Genomic DNA, 27,432 nt, shown 5'->3' with positions numbered 1-27,432 from the left:
CAGTATTAAAGGTGTGCGCCCATCATTACGATATGTAGTCTCAGAAAGATAGCTGTGTTAATCTGTGGCTTGACAAAAAAGAAGCAGTCCTGTAGCACCATAAATACTACTGATTTTATTTATTAGGTAATGAGCTTTTGCGGGTAAGACCCACTTTATTAATGCATGTGTGCATTTTTGGATGCTCCTGCACACTGATCAGATATTTTAAGAGAGCTCTCCAGTGACTTCAAGATCTTTGAGTGATAACAGCTAATTTAGACCCCGTCATATTGTGAGTATAATTGGGATTGTGACTGGCAGTGTGCATTACAACAGTGCTGATTTTCATGTGTCGTGCTGTTGCTTCGTCACCCAGCTTTTAAGCTCCCTTTGCAACTCATTGCAGTTAGCTTTGGACTTAAGTGGCTTGAGTAATCTTGTATCAACTGCAGTCTCTGCCACCTTTCCAGATCATTTATAAATATGTTGACCAGCTCTGCTCCCACTGTGGATTGTATTGTTACTTGTCCCTCACTACAGTAAAAGTTTGCCATTTATTTGTTCTCTTTATTTCCTGCCATTTAATCCAAAAGAGGACATTCTCTTTGGCCTGGGACTGCTTCTTTTGCTTAAGATCCTTTGGCAAGGGACCTTGAGAAAGGGTTTCTGAAATTAAGTGCATTGTATATGCACTGGACCACCTTTGTCCACATGTTTAACTCTCTTAATGTATTTTAATAATTTGATGAGGCATGATTTCCCTTTACAAAGATATTTGTTTTTCCCAAACAAATCAGATTCATCTTTGTTTCTGATAATTCTGTTCTTTACTGTATTTTCAACCAGTTTGTATGGCACTGAAGTTATGGTTGCTGGCCTTTGATGTCCAGAGGCTATGTTGGCACTTTTTTTTTTCTTAGACGTTAGCTTCACTTCAGTCATTTGGGATACAGAGCTCTTAAATAGTACTGCCATTTTATAAGAGTTCCTTCACAACTTTGTGATGACAGTGTAGACACTGTCCTACTGATTTATTACTGCTTATCAGCTTTTTACCAAACCACCTTCTCAGATTTCTTTGTCTCCTAAAAAGAATGACCCATGTATGGGAGGATCATTATAAATTCAGTGAAAACAGTATTCATTGAATTCACTTAACAGTACAGATCACTGATGCACACTGAGATCTCTGAAAATATATCCAATATTTCACTCATCTTTCTTAGAATGAGGGTCCTTCATGGTAAGATGTAATGTATTGGACTACATACTTACATTAACACAGCCCTGGCGGTTGACTTCATATTGATTTGTGGCCGACTGGTATCAATCTGTAGTCACCAACTTCTAGACTGTGACTGACATACACTTCCCTGTCAAGAGGTCAGCTCTCCATTCTCTGGGTGGTGTATTGCAGGCCTGGAGTCATCTCCGTGCACAGCTCCAGGAAGAGGGGTTGCATCTGAAAGTTCTGTAGCCACTTCTCTTCATCCCTGTCCTACATGACACATTGCTGTTTTCCCTCACCCAAAGTGATGGTTTATCCTATGTAGCTGCTCTGTCAATGCCAGAAGCAATGTAAAGGTGCTGTTATCCTACAATATGGATATGAAAAATGTTGGGCACCTGCAAGTCTTCCTCTGTCAGTAATTTCACAATTAATGGCGCTGTAATATGCAGTGTCCTCATGACACTTACCGGAGCATAGAAAAGAAGTGTAGGATTCTTCCCTTCTCAGTACAAATGCCAGGATGCACAGAAAGAATCCCTGGGGGACGGGGCGGGAAAAAGGCACAGAAAAGAGCCAAAAGCCAATGGAGGGCTGGGACAAAAAGCAGTTGTTGCTTGGGACATTTATCATGGTCACAAAATTCACCAGGATCCACTCTGTTTTTGCCCACCTCACCTTAGCAACAGATGTTTTCACCCTGCAATGTGGGGAACATTGAATTGAATTGCTCACACTGTCAGTGATGCCCCTGATGTAGATGTGATCTGTCACCAGCGGATGGTAGTGTGAGCAATTTTTTTTTTTTTTTATTATATCAAGTTTTGGATGTCAGCATGAGTTTGGTTGACAGAACTTGATAACACAGGCAGAGCCTAATGATATCTATATTTTTTATATTTGCATCCTGTCCAGAGGTGGTGTGTATACTTAACATGGGCAAAGTTGCAATCCCTCACAATTGCGTTCTTTTGTATAGCCTTTTAAAATCTTTGGGCATTTAATATGTAAACTAGTTGGTTGTATATTCCTACTGCTGTGCATCTATTATTCAAGTACAGAAATTCTGCCTCGAGAAAGCCTTTGGAAAGTTACATTTCAGATTACAATATTTGACTAAGTGCTTCCCTTTCACATATTCAAATACTTCTTCCACAGTTCAGGATCTAAAGGTAAGCCCCTTTTTCAAAAAATGATGATACTGGACTTGTTAGCACAAGGAGAAGGATACTGATTTCTCTTAGTGTAGTCATGTAATACACAGATGATGAGCCTGATCATAGAGCCAGCTGATTTAGAATGGCCAAAAGAAACTACAAACATTAAAATAAAGTTTTGTTGCTGTCAAAATTGGAAAAAATCATTAAATTTGACGTCATATAGACATTTTTGATGATGTTGCTTATGTGGCTAATGATGTCATTCCTAAAAGCACTCAATAGACTATATTTGTAGCTAATTAGCACTAAAACTCTAGGAATATGATGTATTAATACAAAAAGAAATTATTCAAATTGTGGCAAAAAAATCCAAAAAGCATCCTACTCTGACTTGCTTTTATGTTCACTTGCCCTCTTACAAATGATCAGTGGACACCTCTACAGCACCTGGAATAGTTGTTTATAGACTCTGCTCATTTCTCTGTAAAATTCTTGGGTGTGAGAACCATACTGACTGCCAAAATTGACGGCAAGATGTATTATTCCTCATGGATCTCCATCACACAATGTGAATGTACAGGCTTGATTTCTGTGCCTGCCATGTGGGAATCTTTTATATAGCATTTATCATTAATGCGCCTGAGAAGAAGGAAAGATGTGATAAGATAGGAGAAATGAAGTTTGTTATCTTTTTAATCCTTATACCTGGGATTTCTTTGAAAGTATGTGCTTGCTCTTATCTCAGTGGTTGTTCCAATATAATGTTCCAGTAAAATTTAATTTTAGAAAAAATATTGCTTGCACGTATTAAAAATTGAGTATTTTACATAGAATATAAAAAATTATTCAATTCCACCTCTAAAGAGAGAAAACTATGAGTTAGGCATAAACGTTAAAAAGGTTGTTTGCAATGGGTTGCCTTCATCGCAGTTTTCATGTTAAAACTTAATATTTGTATTTCATGAGTGATTACCGAGGCTAGAGTAATGTTTCCAACACAGAAAAGGTATCAGCTATCCTGTTAAGAAAATTGAGCCTCTATTGCATTTTTAAATTTTTGTTTTATAAAAAGCATTTACTCCAGTAGGTTATCCGTAAATTACACATCTGTCATGGAAAAGAGTTAGGACCCCGTGATCAGAATTATGTAACCAGGTTCATAGCTTCAGTTAGAGGAAGGCCAGATTCAAGAATCAAAAGTCTATGAGGCACTAAAGTAAAACCTCGCGCATATTTAAAAAAAAAAGCAACTGTTTCTGAAACATCATACAAGCAATAGCAGAATTAGAACACATGCAGGATTAAAGTATGGCTTTTTTTTAAACACTCCAAAATTGGTGACTGAAGAAACTTCTTCACAGCCAGAGTCAAGCTGTGCTGTACTCAGCAGAAGGACATGCTGCTGAATGTGAAGATTTAGGACTATTTCCCTTCCAGAAAGCAACCATTAATGTCATTTTTAAAAGTGGCTGCCAACTTAACACCTTACGTAAGCAAAAATCCAGGCTTCCGCACATTGTCCGCACCAGTTAAAAGCCATGCTATACCATCTTATACATGTAACATTTCAAAGCATAAATGAATTCTTTAAAGGAGTTGGATGAATGTGATTGTGACTTGTTTAATCTTTCTTGTTTCCTGGAGAGAGAGAGACAGATGCCAAGCACCACATGCTCATTTGAAACATATATGAATTAAGAGACGTCCATTCCCTTGAGGTGATTCCCCTCCATCTTGTATAATTCGTGTCAGAGACTATTAACAATGTTACAATTCTCTCTTCTCAAAATCTTGCTTCCTACTATGTAAAATTGACCTTCTATCTCAAAGTTATAAAAGTGTGATCCTATCGGGTTTCGTTTTATAGATATGATGTGTTTGCTAGTTCTTTGTTTAGACTGAATTTCCTATAACCACATGACGGTGTTTTCCCTTCTCATAAGTGTGTATTGTGTCTTACCCCGGATACAGGGTTTTTAAATTTCCTCGATTTATGTGCAGATATTGACCTATGAGCACAGTGAACTCTCTCTCTCTCACTTGAAGAGTAAATTGTTTTTCTTTAAGAAGTATCCTATGGAAAAACTATTTTCATTTTGTTACCTCAACTAGAAGACTATCCCCACCTGTCTCTCATCAAACAGGAGGATTATAGCATTTGTATTTTCTGTCAGAAGTGAAAACTAGATAAGAACTAAGAATTAAGTGCAAATCAGAGGAAACTGCCATTCTGTGACACAGGAAAGAGTGTGCAGAAAAACTTAGAATTGCAGTGGAAATAGACACTTTATTAGGTATTACCTAACAGTGACCAAAGTTGTCAGCACTGCTTCCTGGTATTAACTACAATTTAAATCCTTTCCAGCACATCTTCCTACTTGAACATAATTTAAAAATACTGGATTTGTGTGTGTGTGTGTGTGTGTATATATATATATATATATATATATATATATATATATATATATATATATATAGCTGGAGTATAATGGTGATTTAAATTTGAGCTTGCTGGTTCTTTTGTGGATTGATGGGAGTGCCACTTGTATTTGAGTTAATAGTGCTACTGGCTATTACTTAAGTTTAGCACTGGTTATCAGCTGCTAATGCAGACATTTTATGCAACTCAAGTGTCATTTCTCAATGTGACTGTTCTCATTCAGAACTGCAGTAACTCTTAAGCTAAATATTGCAACAAAGACAAGCCCTTAATGTAAATTCTATGGCTCCTGTTTTAATGGAATGTTTTATGCTATGAGAAGCAGTCATGACTTTCAACACAGAAAAGGCTCTGAGCCTTTCATCTAGTCAATTGGTTCTGCCTCCATTTTTGTTCGTGATGAGCTGTTGCTAAAGCTGACATGAAAATGTCTCAAATATTTTTGACTTCCACATCCATTTTGGTTCTTGAAATTACCATAGGAATGATTCTGCTGGGCAAAAAAAAAAAAATCAGTTATTTCACCAGTATACTCTGCGGGGCAGCTGACAGGCAATGAGAGCTCAGTAGTTGGAGCATTGTTCTGCTAAACCCATGGTTCTGAGTTCAATCCTTGAGAAGACAATTTAGGGTCTGGGGCAAACAGATTAACAAAAATATCTGTGAGGGATGGTGTTTAGTCCTGCCAAGATGGCAGGGAACTGGACTCAGTGACCTCCTAAGGTCTCTTCCAGCTCTTTGTTATAGTTATAATGATCGTAGTTAGGAGGGCCATAGTTTAAAAGAACAAAGTGTGGAAAAAATTCTTTATTCTGGCACATTGCTTGACAAAGTGCTCGTGATCAGAGGTTACATCTGAAGATATGGAATGCAGGTGGAGTAATATTCCTTTGAACAAGTTAAATTTTATTGGTACTTTGGGGCATCTTAAGTCTGTCAGGGATTTTTTTTATCCCTAGGACATTATCGCCCCCGTGTGTGAGGGGAAACAAGCCCCTGGCACTGTAAAATCAATGCAGGTGCATGGAAAATCTAAAGTCTCATATGCTGCCATTTAGCAGCCCCCCCCAATGATCACTCTGAGGCAGTTGGTTTCCTCGGTAACCTGAACTCATTAATAATTCATGAAGCCAGGTTTGAAATGGAGTCCTCCGATTGGCTGAGGGTGAAGGGTTTTCAGAACCTTCAGCCGAAAGGAGGACCTGTTTGAAAACCTTGGTATAGAATCATGGATATTATAATGAGCTAATGAATAATCATGAGGACTCTCTATAAATTCTGGGCTGTCAGCTCAGTCTGCAGCCCTTGGGTGCTGGGACAAGGACTCCTTAGACTCAACACAGGAAAGTGTTGGCCGCCAAGGCGTCCGCTGTTCCTGAGGCCAGCTCATTAGAGCGAAGAGCTGAATTCACTGCAGCACCCGCTCTTTAGGCGGCGCCGGTCCTGAGCTGAAACACCACGGCTGCTGCTCGCCTCAGGGGCAGTCAGCCAGCACAGAAGCGGCGCCTTCACTCTAGCGCCTCACTGCACTCGAGCGCCACGTTTGCATCTAGGAGCGGCAAGTGGGCTTCTTGGCGTGCTCACTGGGTGGCGAACTGGCCCGTGGTTCCGGCCACGGGTACTGCATACCCAGTGAGGAAACCAGAAGCCCACCAACACCACCTCACCGCTCCTCTGGCCACTTCATTGCCCGCGCACTGCTGTTGTGCTAAAACGACCACTCACCAAATTGGACAACCTACCTGGACTGGACCATAACCTGGACTGGGCGTCAACCATCATCGAGACAAGTAAACCTTACTAGGCCCGTGGCAAAGCCCAAGGCCTCATACACCAAACTAGATACACACACTTTATTTAAAGACATTTTACATTTCTGTGGGCACCAGGACCCCTAACAGGGGAACAGAGGGTCGCAACCTCTGTTCTGCCGTCCTTCGGCAGCGGGAGGGCAGAGCCTGGGGATCTGACCCTTTAGGCCTGGGCCTAAAAACCCTACAAAACCTCAAATTAGACACACTTGATTAAATTTGTTAGTTGTAGTTAGTTTGTAATGGTAGTATTAGTAATTAGTTAGAAATAGTTATACTCATAAGGAAAAGTAATTAATGAAAGAGTATTAAGATAAGACTTTAATCTGGTACCGTAAAGGTGTCAGTACGGTTACCCTATTCCTATTCCCCTCCCCTTTATATTTTCTCCCGAGTGGGTCAGGGACCCCGGGAAAGGGCTGGGGTTTAAAGGGGCTGACCGTGGGCAAAATCCTCGGCAGTTCCTACCACCAGCCATTTAGGCCGGGTGTAGCGCCCCGGCCCAGATTCCCCCTACCTTCCCCTTTTTCCCTTCCCACTAACAGAACTTTTCCTTTCTGGCAAAATAAAGATGATCGTACAGGAAAGCGTCATGAAATATAATTCAATAATTGTGAGTTAAGTTTAGTTGCGTTAATAATAATAATAATAATAATAATAATAATAGTGTAGATTTGTTCATGTTTGTTTTTCTATTGTGGTTTAATAAATGGTCTATTAGCTTTACCTCTGTGCCTGGGTCTCTCTCTCTCTCTGTCCTGACCTCTACCTGTCAGGGAAGTAAGGTGGGACCTTAGGTGTACTTGCATTGCCCCAGAAGTGACTGCGTTTCTCCTCCTGCTGGGTGGGTTGGTGGGATTCCCCCCGGGGACCCTGGCTTCTGGCACTGGCTCACCCGCATTGTTTTGGCCATCTGTCGTGGGGAGTAACCACCAGACGCTCTCAAAGTCTAATTTTATTTTTAAGCTTTTGTCTTGGTTCTTTTTTTCTCTGTTAAAAAGCTGTTTGCATTTAAAAGCTGGCCTTTTCTTTATAATGTAATAATACATGGAGATATACATATCTCTAGGGTGACCATATCTCCCTGTCCTAAATATGGGACAGGGAGATGTGGGGGAATGGTGGCTTCTCCTGACTCTTCCAAGCCCCAGGGAGTCAGGAAGGAACTGGCAGCCACTGGTCCTCCCCGGCAGCCACCAGGAAGCAGCAACCGCTGGCCTGCCCCAGGGAAACGCAGCCACCAGCACTACCAGTGAGCCCCAGGGAAGTGGCAAGTACATGGCTGCCACCCATGCTCTTCTGCTTCCCTGAGGCTCATAGGAGCTGGTGGAAAAGGTCAGCATCATTGGACCCAAATAATGGGACAATTAGCCCCTTTTAAAAAAACAAGTAGGGACACCTTTTTGGTGTCCCAGATACAGGACCATCCTGCCTAATACAGGGTGAACGGTCACCCTTCATATTTGATAGAACTGGAAGGGATGTGGAGTGGTCAGTGAGTCCAGTCCCTGGCCCTTCCACCACCCCTGACAGATTTTTTTCAATCTATTTGGCCCAGATCTCTAAGGTTGTGCCCACACTTGGCCAAAACTTCAAAATTTTGAAGATTACTAATGAGATGCTGAATTGAATATTCAGCGCCTCATTAGCATTAGGACACTTCCGGCCGTGGCACTTCGAAAGCACTACTTTCAAATGCTTGCGGCTCGGCACAGCTGTACAGGGATCCTTTTCGAATGGACCCCACACATTTCAACATCCCCTTATTCCCCTCCACTGAGGTCCATTTTGAAGTTTTGTACAAGTGTGGCCACAACCTAAATGGCCAGCTCATGGATTGAACTCACAACCCTGGATTTACAAAGGCGAATGTGCCAAACACTGAGCTGTCCCACTCCCCAACCCTAATATGCTATACTTCCTGGGCCAAACTTATCAACACAAAAGTCATGAAGAGCTTTTTCGATTGACTGCGATAGGGTGAAATTTTGGTCTACAGGAATTACTCCAAAAAACACATTACAATGTTGTAATAAAGAAGGAGAGAATAGACTGAGAAACTGCAAAATACAAAGCTCTAATAGGGTAAAGATTATAAAGAGTTGTATTTTAAATCAATGTTTAGGTGTTTTTTACAGTGTCAGGGTGAAGGGGACTAGTGTGTGTGCACACATTTGGAAGCTTTATTTCAGAAAAAGGAAGTAGTAGGAGTTTGATCATACATTCACTATTTTCATGACTCAGGGAAAAGTTGAATATAAATGTTTTTGTTAAGTCTTCAATTTTTAAAGATTATTATATTGTTTCTATAAATGTGACAATGTTATGCTTGTTATTTTAAGAGCACACAAAGACATCCTGTCAGTTGAGTTAACGGCAATCCCGTTGTAATTCCTGATTAGTCGGTAAAGGAACTACTATGCATGTGCTGTGTACTATTTCAAGGAAAAGAGAAACAAACTGGCTTTTGAAACAAAGAATTTTTTCTAGATATAGTTACTAGATTTCCAGTCTTGGAGTACTATTTCAGTTGTGTTACGTAGCTGAATATGTTACTATCTTGTACATTCTGTGAATCAAGCTTGCCACTTGAATAAAAGTGCAGAAAAGCACTGTGAGCAGTGAATTTAGCCTTTAAATTTTAATGATACTTTACTGCTACAGGATTGTTTATTTCCATTTCACTTTGGACCTGCACTATGAGAGAACTTTGAATTTATTTATACGATTTTCTAATTCTGAAATTTATACGTTTGATTTTGACCATCCTCACATCACACCCTGCTCCCCACTAAGTCGAGTCATTGCTGCCACACACATGTTGGCTAACATCAGCTGTTGCAGTAGTGCATTGTGGGAAACGATCCCACAGTTTCCTTATCCCCATAGCATTCTGGGTATTCTTGCTGATGTTGATATCGTTCCCCATTGCATTTTCATCATTCGCCTCCCAATCCCTGAAAATATGTTGGTCCATTGGAAATAATGCAGAAGTAACTCAAAATTAGAATTTTTGGTTTCCCCCTACACTATATTGCCAACATGGGTGTGGCCACTGTATTCTCAACTGGCCATCCATCCCACCTCCCATCATTGCCAAAATGTGATCCCTGAGACTAATGCAGGGTCCTGAATGTTAGATTGAGAAGAATGTAAGGGGAAAGAATTATTGATTTCCTCTCCCCCCGCCGCGCACACACTATATTGCCAAGATGGGTTCAGCAACGGTATTTTCAAATGGCCATCTATCCCACGTACCATCATCACATCAAGCCCAGGTATGGGCCAAGGGCAGCGGTATTGCTGGATGACCAATTGAAGTGTTCTCCCTTGTCGTCAGTGAGCCCCTTAGCCACTGGGGAAGACTTTTCCCCAGAGTAAGCAGCAAGCTCAGGTATGGGCCAAGTGGGGGCAGGGGGTGCCACTGGATAATCAATTGAGCTGTTCCTTCCCCATGGCGGCAGCAGCAAAGCACCTGCTATCTTCATCGCTGGAGGGAGACTTCCCCAAGAGGCAGTAAAACCCTCAGTATCTTAACAGCCAGGGAGACTTCCCCATGGCAGCAGCAAAACCCTCTCTTTCCCACACAACTGGCAGCATTGCCTGCCCTGAACGGCAGGCACATCCTTTTATTGGGTTGGGTTGGGAGATACCCGCATCATGTGCCTGAGTGATGGAAAGACCCAGACTACGTGGTGCCTGGCGGGAGGGAAGGGGATTTGTACACAAATGTAAACCACCGAGAAGAAGTTTCTCAGTGTGTTATGCAAGCAGGACTGCAGGATCCCAGCACAGCCTTGTTAACACATTGTACAGCAGGGCAGTGGCTAGTGCCAGGCACCGCAGAAAGAAAATAGCAAGTGTACAGAGAGTTGCAAACTCCCTGCTGGGCTATTTGAATGGGTAGATGTACACACCCCACTAACAGCATAGAAAGAAAGAAGCCATTTCTCAGGCTGTCATAAACTAATGTGAGCCCACAGCTAAAGGCTCGCTGCTCTCACTTGGAAAATCAGGCTCTTCCTCTTACTGGAGAGCAGCGGCCAGCATGTAGCAGTGAGAGGGGCATTGTGGGTTACATACGGGATACCTCTGGAGGCTAATAAATTTGATTTTAAGATGTGGCGCTTCCACACTGGCCTGTAATCGAACTTCTGAATTTGAGCTTGATGCTATACCCATCAGGTAACTGCGATTTTGTAATGGAAAGTACTTAGTTGATTTCACTGGGCTTTGAGTCAGGACCTACAAACTTTCAAAATCTTGATAATTTTCACATTTCCTGCTGATAGAGGCATTTCAGTGATTTATCCTTAGCAGAAAATAGTGAGGTTGTAATGTATGAGGTATGTTCTCTTTGACAGCTTTTTGCATAAGTCTTGTGAAGAAGCTTTTGGACTTACTGTCTTTTTTTAAGGTCCTGATTTCTAGTTTCTTCCTATTTATAGTTAGTAGTAACATTTATTTAGAACGATTGATCACAATACTATTTTTAAATTCTAGATTTGTGCTTTTAAAGATATAATAGTCTACAGTGAATAAATACTTTTTTCTATAAACTATTTGCAGAATATACCAGCTGGTACAACAGTTTATTCTATTGTTTTCCACATATACTGATGGGTAAAACACTCTTTCTGTTGGAGTATGAATTATTTACTAAATTTTAAATCTATTACTAATTAGTATTTAAATGTATTTGGATAGTACCAACAAAGCACTATGTACTTTGTAAGCAAATAGGAAGACCCAGCCTAGAAGAGCTCACAATCTTAGCAACTAAAAATTGTTTCACAATTCCACACAGAAACAGATCTGGAATATCACATTGTGATCACAGGAAAATTTGTTGTAATATTTTGACTCCCGTTTGTCTTCATTTCCCCCTGTACTTTCCATTCCTACTTAGTGGGGAGAGGTGGGAGTGATTGCTGACTCTCAGGGCAGACCCAGAAACTTTCTGTGTGCGTGCGCGCGCAAGTCATCTGAGCTGACTGACTGGATCCTAAAAATACTGGATAGTCTTTCTAGTGATGTCAATGGAAAAATCCAAGAAGAAAATGTAAAACTAGTCACCATCTCAGACACCTACAATGAATGATCTAGAGGGAGGAAGGTTTCTCCACCACTCAGCAGGGAAGCTGAGAAGAAAACTTCCCCCTTCTTATCTTTTCCCTGCAGAACAAAGGATTAGGAACTATTAGGTCTGTGAAATAAGTGTGGGCTCTGGAAGAGACTTGGGCTCTCATCTTGGAACTGACTATGGAAGTTAGTCAGAGGTACAGCCAGTAAATGGAGTTCACTGCAGCTTGACTAGTGATTTGTGGTTTGAACAAAATAGGCTGCTTTATTTCTCAATGAACGAAGAACATCTTGCTTTATACTACATAACTAATAAATCCTAATCCATGATCTAAATTCTCCGTGGAATGTCATTGCGAATACTGGGTGGACTGCATTGGACTCTCAGAGCAGAACTTGGAATATGAATCAGGAAAGAGGGAGTCCAGTAGCTCAATCTAGGAGTCCATGGCTACGTCTACACGTGAAGCCAACATCGAAATAGCTTATTTCGATGTAGCAACATCGAAATAGGCTATTTCGATGAATAACGTCTACACGTCCTCCAGGGCTGGCAATGTCAATGTTCAACTTCGACGTTGTGCGGCACCACATCGAAATAGGCGCTGCGAGGGAACGTCTACACGCCAAAGTAGCACACATCAAAATAAGGGTGCCAGGCACAGCTGCAGACAGGATCACAGGGCGGACTCAACAGCAAGCCGCTCCCTTAAAGGGCCCCTTCCAGACGCAGTTGCACTAAACAACACAAGATACACAGAGCCGACAACTGGTTGCAGACCCTGCGCCTGCAGCATGGATCCCCAGCTGCCGCAGCAGCAGCCAGAAGCCCTGGGCTAAGGGCTGCTGCCCACGGTGACCATAGAGCCCCGCAGGGGCTGGAGAGAGAGCATCTCTCAACCCCCCAGCTGATGGCCGCCATGGAGGACCCAGCAATTTCGACGTTGCGGGACGCGGATCATCTACACAGTCCCTACTTCGATGTTGAACGTCGAAGTAGGGCGCTATTCCGATCCCCTCATGAGGTTAGCGACTTCGACGTCTCGCCGCCTAATGTCGAAGTTAACTTCGAAATAGTGCCGGACGCGTGTAGCCGTGAGGGGCGCTATTTTGAAGTTAGTGCCGCTACTTCGAAGTAGCGTGCACGTGTAGACACAGCTCATGAGTGTTTGTGTGGCCTACACAGAACAAAGAATGAGACTTGTTGGAGGTCTCGAATGATGAAGGAATTTTTCCAAGAGAATATTTTAAAAAGCTGGGGCATATGACAGATGCTCTAGATCCATGACACTAGTTCATTTATGTTCTTAATTAGCATTCTTTGATTGATTGTTCCATTTGTGGTAGAGATGGTGATGTATGATTATATAAGTGGTCCCATACTGCAAATACTACTGAGAGTGGGACTCTATCTGGAACATATAGTTTTGACCTAAATTTTTCAATGCATAGGAGAGAAAGTTGGCTGGACTAATTTTGAAAACCTTAACTGAGAATTTCTTTGCTTTTGAGCTTAACTTCTATGTGATATTTTTCATTGGACCAGCTTCTGTTTGGTGGAAGAGAAACTTTTGCGATGCATAGAAGATAGTTCAATGAAAGTTATCACAGCCTCTGTGTCTCACGTTAGTATTCTGGGACCAGTGTTGGTTGACCACAACAATATCGCTTTGTAAGGTGAATTTAATATTTATAAAGGTGTTCCAAGGGGTAATTCACATTTTATTTGTGCTAATGGTATCTTTTTTTTCTGATTGAAATACAGGTTGCACCTCTCAAACCCGGGACTCTCTTATCCAGCAACATTTGTGGTCTTGCTGGACTATGGATGTTCCAGGATGAGGGAATCTCAGGGCTGGAGCTGGACCAGCATCCATCACTATGTAAGGACCTGAACATCATGGCACCCCTGCAGCAGCATGGGACCAGAGCTGGAGCCCATGGTTGCTTCCAGGAGTGAAAGGCTGCTTGGTGGCAGATCTCCCTGGTTCAGCAAATTCTCTTGTTCATGACCTGTCAGGTTGTGACTGTACCAGACAAGGGAGGTGTAACCCTGTAATTGTTCTATCCATTTGTTTATCTTATTAGTCCCAATATTCAGGACAAAATGTTGTTACTTTTTCTTTATCTAACCCATCTGGTGTAATAAATTCTAATGAATACAATATCTGAAATACTTTTCATGTCAGCTATTCATTTATTATTGCTACGCCTTATGAAATGAGTGCTTCTCCCATGCTAATTGAATACTTTTGTTCATTTACTGTCAAATTAGTTGGAACAAGTATTTATATAGATGGTTCATGATCTATTTTAAAATATATAACCAATGTCGTCATTGAAATACCCACCTAAAATGTGTTCACTGGATGAATGTGGTTTCCTAAATTTGTGAGAGTGGTTTGTGATGATACGGTAGCAATTTTAGTAACTGTATATTTTTGATGTTGCAGATAGAAGTGACAAAGTGGGATGGAAGAATAATAATGTCAATAACATCTGATCAGTAAGGAGGCTGTGTCTACACTAGCTTCCAACATCAAAGGAAGCCTGGTAAGTAGGGTGTCAGGAGATTATTAATGAAGTGCCACGGCTAACCCACCAGTACTTCGAAGTGCCCAGGCTACTTCAACATCCTTTTACAACTCAAAATTTTGAGGGGCTTTTTTGAGGAGTAAGGAGTCTTGGAAGTAGCCCAGGCATTTCAAAGTACTGGTGGGTGAGCTGTGGCTACATACAAGCCAGCACTTTGAAGTTCAACACTTCGAAGCTACTGTAGGGGGAGTTAGCTTAATGAAGTGCTGCATATGCACTGCAGCACTTTATTAGTAATCTCTGGACACCCTACTTACCATGCTCCCTTCAAAGTTGAGAGCTAGTGTATGCACAGCCAGGCTGATTTATGGCTTGAAGTCAACTGCATGAAACTGGATGAAAATGCTGTTTATAACATAGGAGAGCTGAGGTTGGCCTTTGAATATATTTCTCTAGGTGAGTCCATTTTCTGTCCCTATCCACATAAGCTTTACTTTTGATATCGCTGTGAATCATGTTGTTCCCTGCAACCAGCCGCTCATTTGCTATTAGTTTTTCTGTCTAGTTTCATTCATTTATCCACAGCCGCCTTTGGTCTGCTTCAAGGCTGCCCTGGGGCATCCCACTTCTAGTTTGTATCTAGATGTCTTGACATAGCCTCGAAGCACAAAGTCTTGAGGCATCCTGGAAGCATAACAAAGACAACTGCGGATGACGGACTAAAACAGACAAAAACACGGTGATAGTAAGTGCTGAGTGATCTTTTCTCACAAATGGTGGTGGCTTGGGCAAGTACTGAGTTGGCTGTCCCAATTCCACCTGTGGGCCAGCATTAAAGGAAGATGTTGTAATGTGCTTTTGGTTGGTGAAGGCAATGATATTCTTCCAGTCCAACGGATTCAGAATTCATATTACTGGTTAGGAATAGGACCTTACTTTTCAATTACAATTGCATTGTAAACCTGTATTTCAGAGTGAAATTTTGTCGCCTGGCTTTCAGAGGTTCTGAGCACTTTTTAGCTCCAGTGAGGTGTTCACATACTAAGCAATTTTGTATAAGAGATCATGATGAAAAGTTTGTGAGGGGGTGTTTGTAACCACTGCATAAGAGCAACTGTTCACACTTAGAGTAAAACTTATTCTTCAGAGTCTATTATGAAGAGTCCTTCACAGAGATACACAAATGAAAATGTTTTGTTGGAAACAATTTCACTGAAATATATTCTCTTTGATGAACACCACTTTCTACTCACTGTTGTTTGGTATGTCAATTGCAAACCCCTTTTCTTTCAGAATTCAAATAATTTAGTTCCTATTAATAGGTGATATAAAATTCATGTTACAGACATAAATGCAGATACCAGATCTATGTGTTTCTTTTGTTTTGAGAACCTCTTTTTTTTTTTTAAATGCTCCTCAGAGAAAACGGCACCAAGATGAAAGTGTTTTTTTTTCTTTTCTTTTTGTTGTTGTTAATTCAGTGTTTGCTAATGGAGCAGCACATGAGTTTTTCAGTATGTCACCAATGAGCTGGAACAGTGATAATACATACTCAAATAATAATGCTAGCTATAATTGTAATAGTTACAGTACAGTTATGCAGATGAGCTATTGAGAAATAGCTTGGTCTCTGTATGCCCATAAAGTATTTGTGATGAGGAAAAAGTCTGTAGATAACCATCAAAATGTAATTCTAATCACAGATCTAAAATGTTACCTTTAAAATAATGACCAAGTTGGTTAAATAAGTTAATTTACCATGGATAAATCAGGTGTGAAATATGATAAAATAATCTGTTTCCATAAGAACAGTTGATGATAATCCTAAAATAAAGATTTTTCTTACAGCTGTTTCTATTCCAAATTATTTCAGTTTATAATACAATCTTGAATAGGTATGATGGAACAGGAGAGAATAAAACTATTTGAATATCATAATGAAGTTAAAATTATTTCCCAGCATAAAGGGCAATGTTGACATAAAAATCATGTATAACAAAATGATTGCCTGGAGTAGTTTTTTTACCAGTAACGCCTTAAAATAATCAAGCTTGAGTGATACTAAAAAACCTGACATCTTCACCTTTTTATTATTTGACATTTTTTTATGTCCATTCAGATTTTTTGACACATTAAGTATAGTGTATGTATGATATGTCCTTGTATTTGAGTTATGTGTTTGGGACATGGAACAAACATGTTTTCCTAAAGCTTCCAGAATGAAGTCATGGGTGATGATAAAAATAATTTCAATAAAAGTATTTCTAGATCCCTTGTTGTGGATTTCTTACAAGTTTTTTTCTTGCAAATGCAAGGGATAACAGCCCACTTTACAAGCCAGGCTTATCATTTTGATAACACATCTCTGCATTGTTTTAGGAATATCTTGCAGAAAGTATACCTAACATTCTTTTACACAGCATCTTTCTTAGATTTGTTTTTCTTTACAAAGTGTGTTTTCTTGAGATAACAATTATATCTTTACTGAACTGATATCTTATATGAGGAGAGGTGCCCTAATCTTGATAGCCGTTGTTTTGTTTTAATTGTCTTTTATGCCACTTGGCGTTTATCAGTTGCGGTGTGTTGATAAAAACTCTTATTAAATATTATCTACAAAGAAGCAATCACTACAACCAAGTTTATACCATGTTTTTCAAAACATTTGAGGAAAATATGATCTGAAACATTGATACAGTAAAGTAATAAAAGGCAAAGTTAGAAAAGCTGCATTTTAGAGTTGTGTATACACAGCTGAGAATAAGGAAGAGTTTTATGGCTGGTACAGTTTGTAAATGTTTGAGAGGAGAAGCCTACTGCAAATCCTTTGCCTAACTTGAACATACAACATAACTAATTAATATGTGTGTGTTAGTCTTCATTCATCCTGCCTGTGCATACTTGTAGTTTTATGTTAATATAGGGTAAAAGTACAAACAAGTTTGGAATAACTTATTCTTAGGTTACAAAGAGGTAGTTGTGTTAAGTCTGTAACTTCATGAAACAAACAAGAAGTCCTGTAGCAGTTTAAAGACCAACAAAATAATTTATTAGATGATGAGCTTTCGTGGGTCAGACCCACTTCTGATCTGGAAAATTCTGATAAATTCTGTTTGTCTCAGTTTTCATTAAACAGAAAGATAGGAAAAAATGATGAAATAAAAACTGACAAATCAGCTGCATAAGACAGAAGGGTAGGGGAAAAGAGAAAGAAAATTACTTGCTGCAAGTGTCTGTTAAGTTGAGTGGGCAATCTGGGATCACTGAATATCAAAGATGGGAAAATTGTTCTTGTAATGCGTAAGTCAATTGCTATCTTTGTTGACATCAAGGCGTAAAGTATCAAACTTGAGAATGAACTCCAATTCAGTTGTCTCCCTTTGTAATCTGGTGTTAAAGTCTCTCTTTGTTTTAGGATGCGGTTTTTCAGGTTTTGAATGCTATGGTCTGCTCCATGGAAATGCTCTGACCGGTTTATCTGTATTCAGATTCCTAATGTCTGATTTGTGTCCATTCATTCTTTGGTGAAGTGATTGTCCAGTTTGTCCAATATACATAGCAGAGGAGCATTGCTGGCACATAATGGCATCTATCACGTTGGTGGCGGTTCAGGAATATGAGCCCCTGATTGTGTAACTGATGTGGCTAGGTCCTGTGATGGTGTCTCCGGTATAGATATGTGAACAGAGTTGGCAGCAGGGTTTGTTGCAGGGAATCATAGACTTATAGAACACTAGAACTGGAAGGGACCTCAAGAGATCATCGAGTCCAGTTCTCTGCCATCATGGCAGGATGAAACACCATCTAGACCATCCCCAATACCTGTCTAGCGTGCTCTTAAATCTCTCCAACAATGGAGATTCCACAACCTCCCCAGGTAACTTATGCCAGAGTTTAACCACCCTGACAGTTAGGAAGTTTTTCCTAGTGTCTAATCTAAACCTCGTTTGCTGCACTTTAAGCTCATTGTTCCTTGCCCTATCCTCAGAGGCCAAGGAGAACAGTTTTTCCTCCCTCCTCCTTGTAACTCTCTTTGAGGTACTTCAAAACCGCAATCATGTCCCCTCTAAGTCATCTTTTCTAAACTAAACAACCCCAGTTCTTTCAGTCTTCCCTCATAGCTCATGTTCTCCAGACCTTTAATCATTCTTGTTGCTCTTCTCTGGGCCTTCTCCAATTTCTCCACATCTTTCTTGAAACGGTACGCATAAGTGCACACAGTACTCTAACTGAAGCCTAATGAGTGCTGTGTAGAGTGGAAGAATGACTTCTCATGTCTTGCTCACAACACTCCTGTTAACGCATCCCAGAATCATGTTTCCTTTTTTTTGCAACAGCATCACACAGTTGAGTCATATTTAGCTTGTGGTCCGCTATGACCCCTACATCGCTTTCGCAGTACTTCTTCCTTGACATTTGCTTCCCAATCTATATGTATGAAGCTGATTGTTTCTTCCTAAGTGGAGTACTTTGCATTTATCCTTATTACACATCATGCTCTTTGCCTCAGGCCATTTCTCCAGTTTGTCCAGATCATTTTGAATTATGAGCCAGAATTAGTATTTCTACGGTATGGTGTGTGGTTGCTAGTGAGAATTTTCCTGAGGTTAGGTGGTTGCCTGTAGGAAAGGATTGCCGTGTCTACACGAGCCCCAAACTTCGAAATGGCCACGCAAATGGCCATTTTGAAGCTTACTAATGAAGCGCTGAAATACATATTCAGCGCTTCATTAGCATGCGGGCGGCAGCTGCACTTCAAAATTGATGCAGCTTGCCACCGCGCGTCTCGTCCAGACGGGGCTCCTTTTCGAAAGGACCCCACCTACTTCGAAGTCCCCTTATTATTATTATTTTCGAAAAGGAGCCCCATCTGGACGAGACGCGCGGTGGTGAGCCGCGTCAATTTCGAAGTGTGGCTGCCGCCCGCATGCTAATGAAGCACTGAATATGTATTTCAGTGCTTCATTAGTAAGCTTCAAAATGGCCATTTGCGTGGCCATTTCGAAGTTTGGGGCTCGTGTAGACGTAGCCGATAAGTGTCTTGCCCACAGCCTCTGAGAGTATAACCTCATGTTCCAGTATAGGTTATAGATTGTCAATAATGCGCTGGAGGGGTTTGAGTTGGGGGCTGTAGGTGTTCAGTTATTAACCTTCTTGGGCATATCTATAAGTCTTGGCGGTCACTTGATAACAAATAGGACATCATCTTCATGTCTCCCTCCTATGTGTGGGTCTGTGGAGGGCTGATGAATTCTGGAATCAGGGAGTAGCTAGTTTCTGGGTATTCCTGTAGCAGTTTAAAGACCAAACAAAATAATTTATTAGATGATGGGCATTCATGGGACAGACCCAGTTCTTCAGATCTGGAAATTCTGATGAAAGTAAACTTGCATGATAAAAATGTAATAGAGAGAAAAATAAATGAAATGACAATTGCCAAATGAGCTACATAGTGCGGGGGAGGGGGCAAAGGTAAGGAAGAGGGGGAAGAAAATTACTTACTTCAAGTATCTATTATGTTGTGACTTGCGTGAGATCACTATGAATATCAAAGATAGGGAAGCTGTGTTTTGTAGTGCATAATGTAATTGCTATATCTATTAAGACCAAGCTGCAAAGTGTCAAATTTGAGAATAAACTCCAGTTCAGATATCTTCCCTTGTAATCTGGTGTTAGTCTCTTTGTTTTAGGATGCAGATGTTCAGTTCTTTAAAACTATGGCCGGCTCCATTGAAATGCTCACAGACAGGTTTATGTGTATTCCGATTCCTAATGTCTGATTTGTGTCCATTCATTCTTTGACTAAGTGAATGTCCAGTCTGTGCAGTAGAGGGGCATTGCTGGCACATGGTGATGTATATACAACATTATTGGAGGTAGAATATCACAGTTACTGTAAGGTAAGTGGTAACAGTTCTTTGAGCAGATGCAGTCGTGAATTTCTTATGTACGTGCTCACATCTAGTGCTCTAAAGCCAGAAAACTTTGCCAAGCAGTACCCATAAGGGCAGGTCTTGTTCTCCTTGGCCATGGCACTCCCCTATTTATCAACAGGGTGGTGCCACCCCAACCTCCTCATCTTCTCCTCGCTGCCTCTTAGTAGACTCTGACATCTCTATAGCATGTTTAGCTCATGTAATCAGACACATTTTGAGTTTTTCTTATTTTCCTGTAGATAATAATAATCAGTAGGTTAATTCTTGTTCTTTGTTAAAATAGGTAACTCGCCTGTGTGATGCCTTCACCAGGGTTCAAGAATCATACATTTGTAGGCCTAATCCCCGTGCAAGGAGTTTGTTGTGTCAGTGAAAAAACATTGAAAAATGGTATTCAATCTCTAAGTGCTTCAGAAGAGGACTTCAGTGGTGACAGATTTATGGTTGAAGGAGAATCTTCTAGATCAGGGAGCAAGTTGCAGAGGAGGTACCAGAAATTATTTTGATTAACACAGTTGCATTCAGAATCTAAAAGTGGTGCTGCTTTATTTTTGGGCCTTGATGTTTCCTTCAAAAGGATGAAAACTTCTATTCCCTTTTCTGATGTAATGAGGAAGAGGACCCGTAAGATTAGTTAGAACTTCTCGATAGATTGGGAAGGCTCTTCCTTATCTTCTGAGGTGAGGTCTACACTGAGAGGTAAAATCACTTTTTAAATATGCAAATCCAGCTATGATAATTGTTTAGTTGGAGTAAACCTATCTAAAACTGATTTTTGCTGCCATCCACTCAGCAGGTGGTCAACAGGAGAAACTCTACCACTGACTTTCCTTATGCCTCATGACTGCCAGGAGTACCAGGATCAATGGTGGAGCCATGACAATTTGATTCAGCACTTCCCCCCTAGGCATGCTAAATTGAACCCCAAAAGTTCGACGGTCAGTAGGTCGATCTTCCCCAAGTGAAGACGTAGCCCAAGAGGAAAACTAACTAGCACCATAAATCTTCCAGCGTGTGCAATGGGCAGATTCATTTAATCATTCCCTGGTATTGTCTCAAGATCATCATTACCCTGTACTGCTGACTCCAGTTCCTTCCATGGAGTGTCCTTGACTTCAATACTGATTATGTTGGCATAAGTTTTGACTGTCTCCGTGCTGCTGGTGTATTTGGTATCTTCAGACTTACTGTGCTCCTCAGTCTGACTCTTCCCGTTAATTCTGGAGTTTTCCAGTGCCATAATTTCTACTAATTCATCCTCCATTCTGCTCTTGGTGACTTCTAGCTGTTCTGCAGATTTGCCAAGGTCAACCTGCCATCTTGCAGTGCCCTTGTTTCAGGCAGTGTATTAAAGCCTACAACATATCTGGCACTGAAGGCTCCCTTCACATGAGTGTGCTTTGCAGTCATTGTATGGACAGCAGATTGTGTCATTGAGCTCAGTGCCATCCTTGGCCTGAGTGTTAGTTCTTTCTCTGTCACTTAGGATGGGGGGAGTCTCCCTTGTTCCCAGTACTGATTCCCCATTCCTCTTTGGCACCAATACCATCACCATGTTGGGCCACAGATGAGTTCAGTTACATTTTCACCTCAGTGAGAGCTGGCTCATCCTTAGCTACAGGAGAATCTGATGCTCACCAAGATCCAAGTCAGGGTGATCTTTCCCCTTCATCATTGTCCATTAGGAGCCAGATTATCATTAGCACTGAGATCAGCATTATTCCCACAGTAACCACCAATCTGTGTGCTTTTGCCTTGTGGTTGCTTTTAGAATTTTTGGGATGCTCCTTGGGCTTTTGAGGTCCTGCTCCAGAGGGAGAACACTGGTTCCATTAATGGCTCCCATTCTGTATCACTACAGCTACAAGCTCGCTCTGAGCCTATGCCTTCTGTGGCTCCAGGATTTTTCTGACCAGATGCTAGGAGTTTAAGGACAGGCTGTGTTATTGGTCCAGCAAACCACTTCATCATCCTCTCCAAGTGACTACCATGCTGGGCTCCTCCTTTTTCTCCCTCAGTGCCCGAAGATTTCAAAGGCATATCAGGACCTCCTTAGGTGTATGGCTGCTGCCTTAGGTATCCAGGCTGAATTTCTGTGGGAGAATACTTACAAGCTTCTGGATAGTATACAACCATGAGCTCCCAGAGGAATAGTCTGTCTTGGAACCTGCAAAAATCCCCTGGAATCCTCCCACTTAATTGCCTCTGATGACAAAGTATGTGTAGAAGTCAAACTTCATACCCATGCTGTGTTTTGAGGGTTCTTCCTTTTCTTCTGACCTTGTGATTCAGCATCAGAGTCAAATTCTAAATCCAGCACTCAGATATCTGGATTTCACAGAATGGATTCTCCATGGTAGACCAGGAGGAGAGAGGTTTTTTTTTTCAGATGTGATTGGGCAAATATTGCATAATAATAGAAAGCTCTACACCAGAAAGGACTGTTTGGCCACATGGAAGCAGTTTGTGATGTGACCATTAGCCTGGGGAGTTTAACCAAAGATGGCTTGTATCCAGGACATCTTGTAATATTTATTACATCTTATATTTTATGATCTTGTATGTAGTTCATTGAGAAGACACCTCACAGCAATTTTGGGAGTTGCAATTGTCCTTGAGTAACTATGGGTTTCTATCTGCTTGATAGTGAGGTTTTTGAAAGGCGTCACTCATCTCCCTACAGTATTTTGAAATAAATAATTTCTTTTTGCATCCTTACTATTCTCTTAGTAGCTCTTGTGGAACCTGGGTTCAAGGCAGTGGAAACTTATTTTTCCTTTGTGTCAAAAAAACTGATTGTTTCTGCAAGGACTGAGTGAGAATTGTAGTCTTTGATGTCAGAGCCTCCTTTACATGCAATTTTCCAAAGGCAAAGTAACTTTGTGACATCACCACTAAAGTAACTTTTCATTTTCATTTCAATCAAGCTATGCATCAACTAATATTCTTCCCTAATTTTTACCTGGAGAGTGCTAACCCATTCCATTCTTTGTTCCATCTCTTTGTTTGATCTCTTAACCCCATGAAGAGGTGAGCAGTGTCTTTGCATGTGATTTCTGGGTATATAACTTCCTGTATCACGCAGCATCAAAATAGCTCAGGCTGTCCCTCAAAAGGTAAGAAGTCCTTCTACCATGTCTCTGGCAATGTTAATGGCATTGCTAAACGGGATACCGGTGTTGGACATTTACAGGGCATCTGCATGGTCCTTTACACGTCCATTTACAAGCCATGCTATTACTAGGGTATCCAGATCAGATTCAAATTTTAGGAAGGCAAACCGAAAGTTGATATTGTTAATAGACTCCAAACCCCATCTTCTGAGAGTATTGCCTGTGAGTCACTTCATAGACTGCATGCATAGCTGCATCTATTCAAAGAAGAAAAATTGTTTGATTACCTGCATTGTACCAGTTAATCTTTGAGATGTGATGCAGAAGTGTATTCCCCAGTTTTCAATCTGTCCCTCTGCACAGATGTCTGCACTTGATGTTCCATGGGAAAGACTGACTGCAAGGGGTTGGAGTGGTACCACTCTTATGCAACCAGAACCGCAGGTCCCAAATATCATCCCTACAGATACTGCAAGCAAACAGGCTTTCATGCACTAAGTGATCGCAAACCTGTCTGGAATATGTGTTTGCGTGATATCTAGAAGAATAATAGTTACAATACAGATAGGAAATTGATATTTTTCCTGAATGTGTTTTGAGGCAGCCATGGTCTTTACGGCCTGCCTTGATTTCAGAATTTCGAGATGCTTCAGACAGGTATTTTAGATTCGAGAGGAATACACTCATTCAAATAGTGTGACAACTAGTGGTTTGGAAATATGTATTCCATTTGCATAAAGACCCCTTCTGTATGAACAGTATCTGAAAGAGGCATCGTCTTGGCAACCTCTTACAGAAGTCTCTTTATTGTGTGTAAAACACAGTTGAGAGTATGCTGCTCCCACTGTCTGTGTGGTGAGTGACAAGAGGAAGGGGCGGTGACCTCTGCCTCCTCCATGCCTGGTCATTGTCCCCAAGTAATCCCAAGGCCCTGTTGCCTGTGGGGGAAGGAGATAAGAGAATAAGGTGAGAGGGGGGCAGGAGGAGAGGTTCACTGGGTCCTACCTGGAGCCTGAAGGTTGTGGCTATGTACCTGCGTACATATCCTACACGTCTCCTTATTTGCCCAAGCCATGACTTTGTCTGCACTGCCGTCTTTCTGCATCTCTGCTGCTCAAGTCTTTTTCCCTGGGAAAGATTCTGGAAGGGGGAAAGGCTCTAGCAGTGGGTAGGAAGCAAGGAAATGCTTCAGTAGCTACCTGCAGTTGGATTGCTTCCCCCAGAAACACTGAAGGGCTCCTGCCTCAGGGAGGGGAAACTCCGGCAGCTCCTGGCTGCTGAAGCCCTGCGCCACCAAGAGGAAACAGTAAAATGGCATCCCAGCAAGAAGCTGTCATTTCCTGAACCAACTATGAAACCTATAGGCAAATAATTTTCATTCATTTCATTCAGAGTAAATGGTCCATGTGGTTGTGCTATTGTAAACATTAACCTTGAGTGCAGTTGGCTACCTCGGCAAATTATTTCTTCAGTCTACAAGAAATCTTTTTATCATCTTTATATACATTGTTAATGCTGGATTTTCTGCTAAGGCTGAGTAAACAGGAAAATAGTGTGAAAACAGCTGTAGAAATGATCCCAGTATGAAATATTGCCATAATAATGTCCTAATACTTCATGGTGATCAGAATCGCTGTTTACTTTCAATATGATTGCATGGGTAAGCTCCCTGCCTGAAAATTAAAAGCTAGTCTGTGGAAAACTGTGGCTCTCGAATATGAACTCTTTATTCGGACAGGTAAACAAGGAATGACGAGAATAAAAGCAAAGGCATTTCAGCTGTTCTTAATTCATTTGAATCTTATTTCCTTGGCTATAGCACTCTCTTGGAAAATAAAATTGATTCTATTAATGCACACTGGTGCTTGACATTGGGCCTGATTTTCCAGAGATGCTGAGCATCTGTAGCTTCAATTATCTATAATATGAATTAAAGTGCTCAGCGTTTTTAAGAATCGGGTCAGTAATGGCTGCTTCTCTTCTGTATAGTACAGCGCTATTCATATCTATACTTTTGAAAGCACTTAAAAACTAATAGAAAAAATCTTACATAACATTTTTTCTACTTAAAATACAGTATATGTATATGTGAGTCCTGCAGCTTCAAGGTTTTGGGGAACAGGGTGGACTTTGTTTGGATTAATAGGAAAAAATGGCTTTCAAGGACCCCCGTCTTTGAAGATTGTAACAAAGTGGGATATGCATCTCCTCAGTTGGTAGCTGAGCCATTAGATCTCAGTCATTAGCTGCTGCACACATAGGAAAAGGTATATAAACCCTGACCCAGAATATTTATCTTTCCCAATATGTAATAAAAACAATGGCAATGCTAACTTCTGTAATATTACTTTCCCAGGTTTCATTACCATCTTCTTTTGGGGTTTCTGCTTAGAAAGAGGGTTTTGATTTGTCATGTTGCATCTTCATAGTGTTAAAAAAAAGTAGTTCCTGCTAATAAAGCCAGTTCCAAAAAGCTAACATAACAGAAGCTTGATTTTCATGCTCTTCAGAGGGGGAAAAAGAAGAGCATCTTATCACTGTGTAACAACAGCGTAGAAAATATGTGCTTCAAAAATGAAGTGAAGACGGCTAATGAGTAGTAACTTGGTAAAAAAAAAAGAAATATAATAACCACAGTTCATGTAAGAAATGTGGATGGAATGTTATCATCAAGAAGTGAACAGTGTCCACTGCAGCATGGGAATTCCTGACATTTCCCTATGAACCAAAGAGGAGATGCAGTGACTCTTTGCCCTGCCCCCCCCAGCACCCCACTTTTTTTTTCTTCAGTGTAACACATGCAGCATGGTGGTGATGAATATTTTATGTGGTTAGCTGTGTTTATGGCTTCTAGACATTTTTAGCTACCAAATGTGTTTAGGCTTTGGAGGGTGCTTACTTAAGGCAAAGATTTCTTTTTTTTTGCCTTTTGGCTTTCTACTTTTTTAGGATGTGGTACTTTTCCTCACACTTGTGCATACTCACCCCCTCTAACTCTGTGGTGCCGAGCAACTTTTTCATTAACTCTTAATTTCTTTTCTGTGCCATCTCATGCCTGTGGTTTTTTTTCTGGTCAAGAAATGTTAGGTGAGTCTTCTTCAATTAGTCCCTACACAAAGGATCCTCTAAGTGAGGAGATGATAAATTGGATTATATGGAGTGAAGAGCAGAGTTAAAAAGATTATTTTATTTAAGGCGCTCACTGCACAATGCAGAGGAGATGACGTATGGTCCTAGTCCTTGTGGCTTATGGTCCAAGCAGCTCATATTTAATGCATGGAGAAAACCGGAGGATTAGTGCACGCTTAGGAATAGGGTACAGTTTTAGTAGATATCTTACAAACATGAGTTAATATTTGTGAACTTTGAGCAGATGTTTAGGAAATATTCAATTTGTGCTTGATATGCGTGGTATAGAGAAGGAGTTGCAAATATTGGCTTCTTAACAGAAGACGTTAACAATGAGGGAAGTTAAAGGTAAAGATAGGATTCACTTGTAGGATAAAAGCAAACAGGGATTGTAACACATTGGAACTAAATTGTTGAGGCTGACTTGTGCAAAAACTCAAAAAGTAGGACAGAAGCTTGGTTATGTAGTTAAAGCAGTGCACTGGGATTCAGGAAACATGAACTAAATTCCTAGCTCTGCCGAAGACGCCCTATGTGACCTTAGGAAAGACACTTAATTTCTCTTTGCCCCCGTACTCCAGCCATATGAAAGGCGGGGAATATTTTTTCCCAGTATAAGAATTTGAAGATAAAGCCACATGTTTGTGATGTCTTCAGATATTATGAATGCCTCAAAGTGAGACTACATAAACAAATGGTTTTATTTTAATTCCAAGTTTGGCATTGGTGCAGAAGGGGAAAGCTAATAGAATAATATGAGGATGAGTGTGATGTGGTCTCAGTAGCACTCAATGAACATGATTTCAGACTCACTGCACACACAGGACTAGTAGCGAGCAACAAGGGAAATTAGGATATTAAAGACAAAGTTGTTTTAGTAATATAGTCAGAGATCCTATGAAGCATATTTCTGAAATTTAATATGGAGTTCTTGCCAGCTGATGGTAATTGTGCAATGCTATGTGTGGCATCATCTCTTTAGCAACTTTGGATGATGGAAGTCTTCTGCAAAAGAA

Source organism: Carettochelys insculpta, chromosome 4 (assembly GCF_033958435.1).
Source record: "Carettochelys insculpta isolate YL-2023 chromosome 4, ASM3395843v1, whole genome shotgun sequence".
NCBI lineage: Eukaryota > Metazoa > Chordata > Testudines > Carettochelyidae > Carettochelys > Carettochelys insculpta.
Note: the sequence above shows the minus strand (reverse complement) of the source record.